The sequence below is a fragment of the Tursiops truncatus genome, chromosome 5 (genome assembly GCF_011762595.2).
Source record: "Tursiops truncatus isolate mTurTru1 chromosome 5, mTurTru1.mat.Y, whole genome shotgun sequence".
In the NCBI taxonomy this organism is placed as follows: domain Eukaryota; kingdom Metazoa; phylum Chordata; class Mammalia; order Artiodactyla; family Delphinidae; genus Tursiops; species Tursiops truncatus.
This window is the reverse complement of record NC_047038.1, coordinates 81,576,771-81,591,653: the sequence shown is the minus strand read 5'-3', so window position 1 is coordinate 81,591,653 and position 14,883 is coordinate 81,576,771. Positions and strand designations below refer to the sequence as shown.

Sequence of the window (14,883 nt, the reverse complement as noted above, 5' to 3'; positions counted from 1 at the left end):
CTGTATGCTAACACATATATATAGAATCTAGAAAAAAAAGAAAAAGAGAAATGGTTCTGAAGAACCAGGGGCAGGACAGGAATAGAGACTCAGATGTAGAGAATGGACTTGAGGACATGTGGATGGGGAATGGTAGGCTGGGACGAAGTGAGAGAATGGCATGGACATATATAGACTACAAATGTAAAATAAATAGCTAGTGGGAAGTAGCTGCATAGCATAGGGAGCATAGACACATAAGCTAGCATAGCATAGCCACAAAGCTTGGTGCTTTGTGACCACCTAGAAGGGTGGGATAGAAAGGATGTGAGGGAGATGCAAATGGGAGGAGATATGGGGATATATGTATATGTATAGCTGATTCACTTTGTTATAAAGTAGAAACTAACACACCATTGTAAAGCAATTATACTTCAATAAAGATGTTAAAAAAATTTTTTTTTAAATTGGCCATACCTTTCCTGATAAACAGGAAGGTGAAAAGAAAGACATTTCAATTTTTAACAAGAAAAAAATAAAATAAGAAAAATAAAGTGTCTCCTACTGATATAGGGATAGAATTGATGCCCACAAATATAAACATTTTTCCTACACAAATATGAAAAGTTTTTACTTAAATGAACAAATTTTAGTTAGATATACAATATGCAATTTTACTTACAAACACACCTTTTTAAAGTAAAATATTATAATACTAAAACAAAATAAATACATTTATACAAATTTCTTTTGATTGGCAGAAATTAATGAATTAGTGTAGGAAACAGTATACAGAGAAATAACATGAAATTCAAGTTATTAGAGATAATATACAGATACCGATATTAATTCAAATTATATTAAAATAAGTTATTTAAATTCCTAAAGACTTCACTCCTATCAGATTACCATATAAGGATATTAGAAACCAAAATGAAGCTCATTATATTGCAAAATGTTCAAGTCCTCCTTCATTAGTTTTATTTATCACTTTGTATATGTGTCCATAAAAATTCATGACCAGGCATCATTTATTTTCACAATATTACTTGAGTAACAAAATTTTTTCTTCATTATACAGTCAAAGCCAAGAGTTTTTTGTTTTTTTGTTTTTTTTTGCGGTACGCGGGACTCTCACTGTTGTGGCCTCTCCCATTGCGGAGCACAGGCTCTGGACGCACAGACTGAGCGGCCATGGCTCACGGGCCCAGCCGCTCTGCGGCATGTGGGATCTTCCCAGACCGGGGCACGAACCCGTGTCCCCTGCATCGGCAGGTGGACTCTCAACCACTGTGCCACCAGGGAAGCCCAAAGCCAAGAGTTTTAACTTCATTTTAAAAAAGTAAATTTGGGGGGAATAAAATAAGTGGGAAGATTTGGATAATGGCTATATTATTCATGGTAATGTATTTCTAATTTATGAGCACTTTGAATGTGTCATTTAAATTGCTATGCCACCAATTAAGCCAATTTAATTAATGTGATGACTCTACTTTGTCTGAATATTAATTCCTTAGGCTACTTTTTAAATAAAAAGATAAAATTTATTTTTTGTTCATTTATTCACTTTAAAATAATTTGTTTTAGTTTTAAAAATAATTTTCTACCCTTTTTTCTTTAATGACTTTTAAACATAAATGATGCAAATGTACATTTGCATTACTGCAATCTTTAATAACATCAGCTTATGTTTGTATGTGTGTGTGTATGCATCTTTCTATTTCAGATATTTAAAGAATTCTTTTTAGAAAAAATATCGATCTCCCTCCTCCTTCAGATTAAGTTTTTGCATTTGAAAAATATTAAAATATAAAATTTATGTGAAAATATGTAAATTATGGTCATATTCCAGACATCTTAATCATATTTGCTAAATGTTTTTAATTCCTAATACTGAACAGCAATTAAAGAAATCTATCAAGTGTACCTGAATTTCACTTATAGACTAAATTTATTTTCTGATAAATTAACATCAAATAATAACAATTTACCAAAGGAAAAATTGATTATTAATCATTTTTAAAACTATGAAATAATAATCTGAAGTCAAGACTTAGTGTTCACTTTATTAATTTAAGTCTCTATGAATTTGTTTAATACTGAATATCCCCATAACTTATTAACTGGCCAGAGGAGATAGTATCTTTGAACATAAAAGTTAATTTATCATTTTAAATGGTAGTAGATCAATTTTTATCCCCTAAAGTTTTGTTAATTAAAGATAGCATTAAAAGCTTAGGTTGCATATGAACACTAACTATATTCAAACAGAAATGCAGAACTGAAAGGAAAAACACCAGATACATTACACTGAACCACATGAAGTTGCTAACATTACCATTTTAACCTACAAGAATGGTGAGCACATATAATTTAACTTATTATAATCATCAAAATATGAAGTAGAATACTAAATTTCAAGTACTGGTAAGAGTTAGTTTACCAGAGGAACAGCAAAAGTTGTTCTTTTCCTTTTCTTCCAAAATAAAGGAGAAAGATGTTGAGTATCAAGAGTCTTTAATGTGTCTCATGTGTATGAGTAGACAAAGTGAATATCAGAGTGCATACTGAGAACGTTATTTGGCCTCTCTTTCAGACCTATCCTAACAGCATCTCCAGTCAGAAGTCATCTCCTATTTAGCCAACAGTTTCTTATCTTTTATAAGTCTACAGGCCAATAATGTCATAATATTTACAGTATTAAATAAAATGTAATGGCCAAAGATTTGTCTCTGACATTTAAAAAACCCTGTGATAAAGTTATATTTGCACTTCTGATTTTCTTAGATACTTGCCAAATGGTTTGCCTAAAGCTATGTCATCAGATAATAATAATGTGTTCCCATTAAAAAACCACATTGATGCTGTCCTTTTCAGTTTTATTCAGAATAATGTTGAGTTAAGCACATATGAGGCTTAGGTTTATTCTCTAATTACTTGTACAGTTTTTACCCTATTTTACGTAATTATTTTAGCTTGATAATAACTGCCTTCTGAAAATCTGACGTGATGGAAATTACCATCTATTTAGAGCAGACGATGAGAATTAATTTAGTAATTATTCATTGGCTGACATATTCCACAGAGACAAAATCTTCCCACTTCTAATGTGGAAAGAGTATTATAACAAAGTTCCCTCAAATTCATATGTTTTAGTGTCGTTGCTCAAATGATAAGGTGAGGTCCTTGTCAATATCTAAGTAAGGGTATTGAAGGTAAGGAACTTTATACTTTATGGCAAACAAGATAGAAGAATGTCAAAATGTTTCTGGATTCATTAAAATAAAAAAATAACTTTAAAAAAGTTAATGTCTTTAAAGAAGACATTAACAAAATACATGAGTAATATACATAGCATGTTATGTGACTTAAATGCTGCAAAGGAGCATAAATTAGAGAGGGGAAGAAATTTGTAGGAAGGAAGCCAGTCCAATTTTAAACATGGTGGTCAGTAAAGGCCTCACTGATGAGGTGACAGTGAAGGAAATATGAAGGAGGCAAGGGATGGGGGAAAATATTCGAAGAGGAAACTGCAAGTACAAATTTCCTGAGGTAAGAAAATAGCCTTGATGGAAAATACTACAAATTATGGGCATTAGTCTAACCTTCCTAATGGAATAGGTGATAAAGGAAAGAAAGGAATCAGGTATGACATCTGGGTTTTGGTCCTAAGTGGGCAGATAACTGAACTGTGTTATTTATTGGAAATGAGGAAAGGTGAAGTGCGTACAGTTTTCAGAGGGCAAACCATTCTCCTGCAAGTTAATTTTAAGGTGATTTTAGTCACTTCACTTGATCCTCATCCCTAATGGCAGTCTTTTCCAGTCCTAAAAATTAGTGTCTCTGTATGAATAAATATATAAATATGTATAGCATAGTATATATAATAATACACCTGTATATGATATATTTGGACTTGCTGATATGTTGTAATTTTGTGATTTTCATTCTCCGGAAAAATCAAAAATAAAACAGTAAAATTAACATAGTAAATTTAGCACTGCTATTATGGAGAAGAAGAAATATAATTGAAATTATAATAACTCACTCAATTTCCCTAATACTGAATTCTGAATATTAAAAGATGATTTATTTGTGTAGAGTTATAGAATATATCATGATCACTTCTAAGTTCTTTAACAAGAATGTTATTTCAAAATGCACAAAGGAATTGAAACAATAACCAAAAACAAAGCAAAACATATATGTAACAAAGCCCAACAGCCTTAAAAAAGGGGAAATCCTCGTATCTTTGAAACAAACTATGAAGTGAGTGATTATCATGACAGAAGTAAACTTAACTTATATTGTGTCCCTCCCCTGCCTAAAATAACATTCCACTGTCAATAAAATAAATTGCAACCTCCACAGCATGGCCTACAGGGTGCTTCAGGATTGGTTCCTAAGTATCTATCCAAAATTATTGATACATCTAGCTTTTTTCACATTGCAAATTTCCTATCCATTCTCCCCATCTTCATTTAAAATGGAACATAAATTTTTCTTATGCTATCAATGTGCCAAGCCTAAAAACTTTAGCTGGATTGTCCTGGATCATTTGCTATAGGTGGCCATGTGAGTAATCCTCACCAGTAAGACACAAGAAGAGCCTACTGTCTTGGGCATCTATTCAGATGGAAAGGCATATGCCTTTGCCCTTGGACTTTCCCCCTTTTCCTTCCTAGAATACAAACACAATGACTATGGTGATAAAAGTCAGTGAAGAAAATACCTGATTCATTGATTGACTTTCACAGATGTATACTGAGTAACCAAAATCCTTGCTAGGTGAGAAAATAAACTCCTTACTGGTCTGGACTACTCTAGACCATTTAATCCAATCTAACAAAATTTTGACAGGTACTCTAATGTTTTTAAAATTTTTTAACATCTTTTAGTATATTTGTTACACTACAATGTTATCTGTATTTTCTCTTCCTTCTACCATGAACATTTCCCCAAACAGTACCTCTACTCTTCTCACGGTTACTCCTCTTCTTTTAGTACACTGCTTAAATGTCCCTTCTTCAGAGAAGCATTATGCAAAAAGTACTTTTTTATATACCTTTTAACCTTATGTATTCTTCATTTGCTTATTCACTATAGCATTTCTTCAAAACACTTAGTGAAACAAAATACTTTAAATTTTTCTGCTTACTTATTGCGTGTGTGTTTCTTCCATTAGAATGTGGCAGACAGAGAACATGTCTTATTATTTTTGCATCTTTATTGCCCAGTATAATTTGTATTACATAGTAGGTGCTTAATAAATGATTTTATAATAAATAAATGGATGGAAGTCATTTTGAAGCTAAAAAAGATTTTTGACCTAATAATAGAGTTCAATGTTTCCTAGCTTAATAAAAATTATTAGGTAGATATTCATGGCTCATGATGAGGAAAAGCTGGTAAAACCAGAATCATCCAGTCTCACTTTCCATTGTAATAGTGTTGAAAGCAGAACAAGAGAGGCAAAGAGCATGGCAACTATTCATATTGGTTAACATTCTGCTAGATACCTGAATAAGTTTTCACTAATCATAATTCAGGGAGAACCATAAAGCAAACTCGTTGAACCATTTGGGAGAAATAGAAAGTAGGAACCACTTTTAGTATATAGCTTTAAAAACAAAAACAAAGCCATGCTAGCTTGAAGGAAAAACACAACCTTTTTATTGCTTGAGAGCTTTCTAGCTCATGGATAGTTATGTTTCATAACTAAACTATCCAATAAAGTTCCCATTTCTGGTCTTATTGTAGCAACACTTTACGACTGAGTATAGAAGTGATCAATGGATAGAACCTTACCTTCATGATGTGATGCTGGTGTTTCGAAGGAGATAATCCTAGAAGTGGTGTGCAAGTGAATATTGTGTAGAAGGGAAAAAAATGGTTTGCATAATATTGTCACACCTAAATTTCTCTTCTTAAATCAGTTGGCTAGGCAGCAGGTAGCAGAAATCCAATGTAACTCAGAAGATCTGTCCTGAATAAAACACAAAAGAAGATAAGAAAACTGAAGAAGCTGTACACAATAACAAGCACATTATCTCTACACCTGAAATTATACTTCTACCAATAGCCATATGGACAGTAGGGGCCAACAGAAATAAATCTATATATAGTTTTTTTTGTTAAATTGGGATTTCCTTGATATTAAAAGCCCTCTCATGTTACAAAGAAACACCATGAATAATTAAAAAGAGTTAACAACAAAAAGGACAAACATTATAGAAAAAAATAATTTGAAAACATATTCAGTTAACTTTAGAAAACTGTAGGAATCATTGGATTATAATTTCATTAAAATTTGGAAAATCATATATATTATAAAATAAGTGATCAAACAGGAAATGTAAAGTGACCTAAGACTACAAAAGAGCAGACTAGGGAAGCATAAATATATTGCTTAAAGTACACTGTCCTTCTGTACATATTACACCCATCACTGAAGACGTTTTTTGCCCATGGTCTCCTTGACCTAATCTAAGCAGTTCAGCTCCTGAGGGTACCCCTTGTAGTGGGCCATAACCCTGGTGTCAATTTATACAGGGAACCTGCTAGAAATCAGCATTTTTCTCCCAGGACCTTTTTGTTTCTTTTGTCTTCCTAGTGGTTCAATTATTTTTAAGATCATGCTAATTTTTAAATGTATTATCTTTATGAATTCAAATAAAATTATATCAAATTATATTCTACCTTTATTAAAACCATTTTTAGAACTGTAAGCAAGAAGTGCAGTGGTATTGGAAGATTAATGTTTTTTTCCAATAAAGTTTATTCCTGTAAATAGCATGTTATATGTCAAAATAATAAATTATCTATAATTATAAATAGAAAAAGGCACTAGAGACTTGAAAACCTCTGCCACTAACCTGCTCTATAACTTGTAAAATCCACTAATATTTCTGGTCATTAGTTATCCTAGTTATAAAATAATGACATAAACTATATTATCTCAGTGTTCCATGCCATTGGTATGATTTCAAATAAATTTGCCTCCCACTGATTATTTTCAGTACCTGAAGATTATTTTTCCTGTTTGAGCTTCTTTGAATATGTTCGATTACTACAAAATCAGTAGATATAGATTTTTAGTAAAGAAGGCTCAGAGAAATGCTGGTGATTAAGTATCATAAACACTCCAGCTTCTAGTAAATATTTTAAAATATTTAAATGTTAAAAATATTTAAATATTTAAAATATTTTAAAATATTTTAAAATATAGAAATTTAAGCGTGTAATAATCACTATTCACTAAGCTTTAAATTGCAAAGTTAAGGGCAGTCATTATTTTTTCTCCAATACTAGTGGAAACCCACATCTGGATTTTAAATACTCTTTTCTCTAAAAGCCTAAAGCTATAGTTTATTACAATAATACTGCACCTGTGAATAATGCATATGAATTATAAAAGCATATCATTCATAACTCTTTATCACTCAACAGTTATTCACTGGCAGCTTGATCTTATGTAAGAGAGAACGATATTGAAATGAATATAAACTTTGGAGTAAAAAACACACAGTGTTCTAAAAACAGGTATTAATAACTGCTTAATCGATCCAGTGTACTATGTGGTGGGCATATAAAAGTAAACCAATGTCCCTAACTTCAAGTTCATTTTATAGTTGGTTAGAGACACAAGCAAACCAACTCTGGTTTCTTTTCTCTGTTTTTTGGTTATAGGTTTTGTGTTTTTAGAGATCCAAACGTGTGAAAATAACTCTGCTCTATTATATTTGTTAATAAGATTTTTTAAAATAAAATTTACAGAGGCATTCAAAGATGTCAATATTAATGCAAATGATAGTAGCTGCTACTCATTTAATATTTATGACAGCACATAAAGCTGAGTTTTTTTCGTACATTGCATTATTTCATTCTTACAACTGTATGACTTCTGTAATAACAGGTGGGAAAAAAGAGGATAAGAAAAAATATTCAATTTGTCCAAGGATACAGTAAAAGTAAGTTGCAGTGAGAATTTGAATTCTGATCTTTTCTGCCTGCAAGGTTGTTGACCTTATACTATACCACCTGTCCCTACAGTCTTTATGTTTAATTAACAGAAAATTCTGTGTAATACATAATCTTAGTATAATTCTTCTGCATGTTATCCATTCCTTAATAAATATTTTATGATTAACTTGATAAAATAACCCATTGATTCAGGTTATATACTCATGCATTATAGAATTTCATAATGAGTTAAAAGGGACGTGCTTTCTGTGCTTAACACAAACTTGAATTTGGAGCTTATATTAGGAAAGCAGAAACAAAATATTTATAAAATTCAGATATTAGCCAATTACCAGATATTCTTAAAGAAATACAGTGCTTTGAATATTCTGAGAAAAATAAACTCTGCTCTCGGTTTTCTAAGTAATCTCAATTTCAAAAATAATTGACTTTCTGAGAACAGATTTATAAATAAACAGTAGAAAAATATGAAATATTTATAAATAGGAGTACAAGCTTATAAAAATAGCAGTCTACTACAGAAAGAGCAGAAGGTTTCTAATAATGTTGAGAAAAATATATATAACTTTAACTCCATTCAGAGTTAGATTTTAAAAATGAGGACTAAATAAATGTTTACTTTATATAACTGAAATTTTTAAATTGCAAAAATGACATTTATACTTAAAATTATACAACTAAGAATTATTACGTCAGATGAAAAGCAGATACTGCTAGATTGGAATCAAAATTCAAGAATCAGGAAAACTCAGCAGAAAATGCATAGCCACTTTTATTAACTAAATTCCCAGGGTTACAATTATTATATCATGATACTAAAAACAATTAAACTGAGGGTGATTTCAGATAAATGTTGATGATGTTATGAATCATAACAGCACATGAAGGCAATAAAATAAAGGATAAAATAAAGGATAATATGTGCATAGCTCTATAACTGGTGCCCTATATCAGTGTCACTTAGGTAACTGAAATTAAGTGTCATGAAGGTAAATATGTGTTAAGTGTCAGGAGCTCAGCCTAACTGGGCAAGATAGCTGTTAGGTGTGGAGTAGCCTATTAAAGAAACAAGCTAAAATGGAAAGAGTTAAGCCTTTATCACTTACTGCAATGGTATAAGCAAAAGTGTAAAGCCAGAGAACACAATGACTCCCCTCTGTTTTATTTCCCTTATGAAGTCATGCACTGGTTCAGGGGCAGGTGGATCAGCACAGATGTGGGGTTGTCTCACTGTTTAGGGAGCCCCAAACAAAAGGCTCTGAGAGTTTTGTGAACCCCAAGGATGTGAGGAGGACAAGGGGGAAGGACTAGGAGTGAACAAGTGCTAAGTATCCAGTCAGAGTGGGGAAAAGTCTATTCAAGGTGTCTCCCTCCTCACCACATGAGGAACTCTCACCAGAGGCTCTTAAAGAGGGCCTCCCTGAGGGCCTCAGGTATGGAGACCTAAGAGTGAAGGTCCTGTGAAACCTGTCAGGTACAGCCTTTGCAATTGAATATGGTCAGTCATCACACAGAGGTTTTTAACCAGGAGCTGGACTCCTCGGTAAGCATATATTTGAACTATTAAACAATGCTTGATAACCAGTATCATGATCAGAAAATGGTGTTCGAAGTTTCCATTCTGAAAAAAACGGTAATAAAGGATCAAGAGATTGTGAGAAGTAAATACTTAACTGGAATGTTTTTAGAGAAACTTGAAAAACAAGATATTCCAAAGATAAAAGTCAGAGAATACAATAAATGACTTTTCTAGGTCTGTTCATATCTTTGAACAGTACTCAAGCAAAGAAGTAATCAATATGAAACTTTCCTATTGTGAAGAAGTATTGTACCACAGTAAAAAGCCTCAGTTCAAAAAAAGGTAGAAAAACTACTCTGAGGGGAGCCTTTGCCTCTCCCAACAATAAGCACTGGTCACTGATCTTCCTTTTTAAAGGAAAATTTTTAGTCATCACCTCCAGATGACTAAACAGGGCATCAAACTGAACTCTAGCCCTACCACTGTGAGCCAGTCTCCATGAGTAACCTCCTGTTAAAAGGAGGGAGAGAGGAATGGTTGTGTGTACTTCTGATTTAACTGCTGCATGTGAACAAATAAGCCCCTATTTTAAGATTTGGTATAATCAATGTTTAGCTTAAATAAGTGCATTCAGGCTATAAAGAACATTAGGAAAAACTATAAAAGATATAAAACATTTGGAATGATATGGTTATTCAGTTTTTTAAAACTCCCTTAACTGATAAACACTGAAAAGAGATGAAAGAGAGGAATTGAGGAGAAAATGCAATCTTTAATGAAGTAAGAGATTAGCACGATATAAACCATAAATTATGTTATACACCTGCCTAATACCATGAAATATGAACTAGAGTAAGAGTGCTGAGGGCTGGTATACAACTGCTTAGATATATAAAAAGTTCCTGTACAAGTTAATTGATAGTACTCTCAGCAATAATAAATGGCCAGGTTAAAATAATTAGTCTAATTATGATAGAGAATAAATTCAGGCTGAGCAAATCTTGACTAAAAAAATGGGTGCACTCACAATGCAGTGATGCTGACCTGAATTTGAATAGTGGTCAGGAAGATGGGAGGGATGCATGGATTTGGAAGCAATTAAGGAGTGAAACTGGCACCATAATTTATGTACTGTGGAAAGTGAGGAAGAAGATGGAGTTAAGGATATCATACAACTTTCTGGCATAGTGAATTAAAGGTAATAACATTCCTTGGAATAGCCACTTTATAATAACAGCGGACTGTTGACACTGTATGGAAGGTGGAAGTAACAAGTGCTTTGGAAAATATGGACTTGGAGGCATCTGTGGACTATTCTAGTAGAAAATCAAACTAGCATTGATTTTGGCAATGTCAGAAATGGCCAGGGATCATCATTAGGGTGAACCAGAAAAACCAGAGCAAGCACACCTGAGGAAATAAGAGAAGAATACTTGAGAGGGTATGTAGTCCACAGAAAACCACAAAGCTATAGCCAAGAAGGAGATGGGCCTTATTCTCATCCAGGATGTCATTAAGGTATTCAGAGACTAAGGAGTCAGTGTGATAGGAAGAGAGATAATAACAGAACAGACTACATCATTCTGTGCACTTCTTTAATTTCTTTAGGAAAGATCATATCTCAGTGAGAACTGGCAATTGAATACCTGCCTGAGAAACAAAAAACCTGAATATGCTCAGTGCTGACTCTGAGTATGAAAAACTTCAAAAATTACAGAAGAGCCACTTGATAATATTCTCAGGAATAGTAAACTTAAAATATCAAGAAAGATTTTGGTAAAATCTTGAGGGAGGGGAGGGCTGTGAATCTCACTGTCTTTCATTTATTTAAAAATAATGGAGATGATATTCTATCACTAGCTCCACGTGGACCATGAGAATTTGTTTGAAAGTACTCTGCCTGGTTAGAAGAAGTATATATTGTGAAATAAAAGCAGAACCAGTTTCATAAAATTGCTGTTATATGACTGTGCAAATATGAAAGTATATATGATATATTCATACATAATGTATACATCGTGATTTATTGAATTAACAAAATTGTGACAGTGAGCTGAAAATTAGAAAAGCTGAAAAATGGAGATCAGAAGAACACCATTGGAGCTATTAAATTCAGGAGCACAGAATTATAATCACAATCCAATGATCAACAAGCTGGGGTGGGGAAGCTCCTGTTTTAGCAACTCCTTTGTGCAGACAAAATGATAGCACTCAGACACTTAACCACTCACGCTGGCCTCTGCAACTATGTGTTGACATCCATGCCTCTATAACCTTGCTTGTAAGCAGTTAAAGTCAAAAGCAGTGACAATATATTCTGTCTCTGACTTCTGCCTTTCAAATCACATTGAAGTGCATTTACTGTGCAAAACATAATTACTATACAGAATGCGAGTTGTAAGGAAATCTGGCAAATGTAACTTTTTAGAATTCTGGAGACATTAGTAAAGGAAAAAGCCATATAAGAATAGATGCAGAATAGCCATCTAATTTATCAGAAATACATATTTTGTTTTCCAAAATATACATTTTAGAATTTTTAAAGGAAAAAGAATATAAGATGACATAATAGAAATGTAGCTAAACAAAAAACAAAAGAAGCATAAGAGTAGATTATACTATTAAATGCTTATTCTTTAAACTAAGAAAGATTCAAATTCTTAAAACATATAAATTTCTCAAAATGCTTTATAATAATTAAAAATAATGTACCAGTATATCACTGTTCTACAAAATTATAGCCAGAATAGCGATTTTATCAATTAGTGCACAGGGCTCTTGTAGCTAATCAGTTGTGCAATTACATACTAAAATAGTATTTCCTTACTTGTGATAATATTTTATAACAAATGCAGAGTTTAATGTTGTGACATATTCCACCTAAAACATAATTTTACTTAAGGAAGCATATGTCAATCTGAATAGCCAAATCATAAAGTATCAATGGTCTATAACAATTTATTTGAATTAGAATTTTTGTTTAAATGGAGAGTGTGTCACAATTGATTTCATCAGTAGTTCTATTTGAAACTTATCTATTTCAGTAAAGTGAGTTTTAGTAACTGTCCCAATTTATCAGGATTTATATAATTATCTTGACTGTTATGAGGAAAAATACATCAATATATATTTTCACAAAACATGAACAAGTGGAATTTGAAATTTAAAACAGATTATTAGTATCCCCAAAATGAAATACTTAGGTATAAATCTAAAAAAATATATATGAGCTATATGAGGAAAATTATACAACCATGATGAATGAAATCAAAGAAAAACTAAATAAATGGAGATATAGTCTATGTTCCTGGATAGGAAGACACAATATTTTCAAGATGTCAGTTCTTCCTGACATGATTTACAGACACAATGCAATCTTGAATTATCACTTTTTTGTTTTTTTAAAAATGATAATTATTTTAGCACTTTGCTATATTTTGACTATTATAAATAGTCTAAATTAATAATCTTTATATACATGGTCTAAACTATATTAGTTCATAATCTCAATTCTCTCTAGAGGAAATAGGAAATATAAAATAAAAACAAATACAATGGTGAGGATTTTGAAAGTCTGTCTTCTAAACTGACATTATAGCAGGATAAGCTTAGTGAGTAACTCATACTGACTTGAACTTTGTGACTGCCCCTATTGCATAAGAAATGCATACTTATTTTTTGTTTTTTGTTTTTTCCGGTACGTGGGCCTCTCACTGCTGTGGCCTCTCCCGTTGTGGAGCACAGCCTCTGGACGCGCCGGCTCAGCGGCCATGGCTCACGGGCCCAGCCACTCCGCGGCATGTGGGATCTTCCCAGACCGGGGCACGAACCCGTGTCCCCTGCATCAGCAGGTGGACTCTCAACCACTGTGCCACCAGGGAAGCCAAGAAATGCATACTTATTAAAACTCCTAGTTATAAAAAAAACTTACCTGTCAAATTCATGAATTTTAAGAGACAGTACAGTTATAGGTCATGCCTCTAGTGTTTTGCAAAGCATCTACTATTTAATATGCATGAAATAATGAGAAGAGGAAATAGTTAACAGGCACAGCTATGCAACATGTAGGTAGAATTTTGGTTGTTGAGACTCAGGATTTTTCAGATGAATTGAGACAAACAGGGTACTGAATGGGAGAAGGAGATAAAGACCTAGAAAGGCTTAAAGTTTCTGAGTATCTTTCTTATCCTTTTGTTTAAGCCTATAATTAAAGGTATATGATTCCAACTTTGTTGTGCTATAAGGATCCTTTAAATACTGTTCTGTTTTTTCTCCTACTGTACAAGTCTGTATAAGGATGCCCTAAGACATTCAAAAAAAGAAAAAATATATAGTATTTTTTTATTCTGTTTATGAAGAAAGATAAATTGCCTTCTGGTACTATTTTCAGGTGTATTTATGTTTGTTTCCCATCCTGCCTCATCAAGACGTCTCTCGGAGCTTCTAATTTTATTTCCTTCAATTAGGCCAAATAGTCTATCAAACATACCTTATGTTTAGTCTCTAAATATCCCAACAAATCTGATTTACTTATCATGCTGTAATGACAGTTGTTCATATTGTGTTATGCAATTTTAAGATAAATAAATTACATATAATGTCACTCATTAGAAAGCAGATCATAGTGGAACAAAAGACCTGCTGCACCTTACTTTTAAATATAACTTGTGTTTTTTGTGCTTGTTCATTTGTTTTGCATCCGTTCAAATATACTCAACTTCAAATAATATGTAACCTAACTGAAACTGCCCCAAAAATGTATTGGATCATATTGCAGTAAGAAGGCTGCAGCAATTTTGCTCTTTAATTTCACATATAATGTGGTTTTCTGAACCTTAACAAGAAGAACAAAGGTTTGCCAATATTTCTTAGCAAACCACTGCTTTGGACTCATTGGTTTGCATCATATGATCATTGTAAACCAGCCATTGGCAAGATGGATGGAATTACCTGTACACCAATCAGAGCCACCTGAGGAGCTGAACTGCAGTCATCTTTAACTGAATACATGCGCTGAGTAATGCAGAAGCATAAAGTTGAGAAATAGCTTTCTGCCGAGTGATGAGAGGAGAAGACATGCAGGGCAGACAATCAATAATAACTACTTTAACATGTTTTAAAATATTCTCCTTCTTTACTCACCACTTTTAGTGATTTTTGTTTTAAATGCTTCTATAGGAAGGGAGAGTTGTGTTATATGAAGCATATCAATCCAGATATTCTGTAGTGTAAAAGGCTATTAGGTACATTTTAACAGGCCCGTATATTGTTGTTGAGAATATCTGATTTCTGCTGAAAATAACTTTTGGAAAGAGTTATCCATCAGTCTCCTATTCTGTACCAGAAGAATATACGTCTTTGAAAGTAGTGTCAGAATCATAGTTTTCAATAAAAGCACAATA

The 14,883-nt window shown here is 32.7% G+C and overlaps 1 long non-coding RNA gene across 1 annotated transcript in view; it reads right to left on the bottom strand.

Moving 5' to 3' along the window:
- The window catches only part of LOC141278701 (uncharacterized), a 220,931-nt gene that overhangs the window by 24,248 nt on the left and 181,800 nt on the right, over positions 1–14,883 (bottom strand). The window contains exon 5 of the long non-coding RNA XR_012331750.1: positions 5,788–5,965. This is a non-coding gene — a long non-coding RNA (uncharacterized lncRNA). The remainder of the gene's footprint in view (positions 1–5,787; positions 5,966–14,883) is intronic.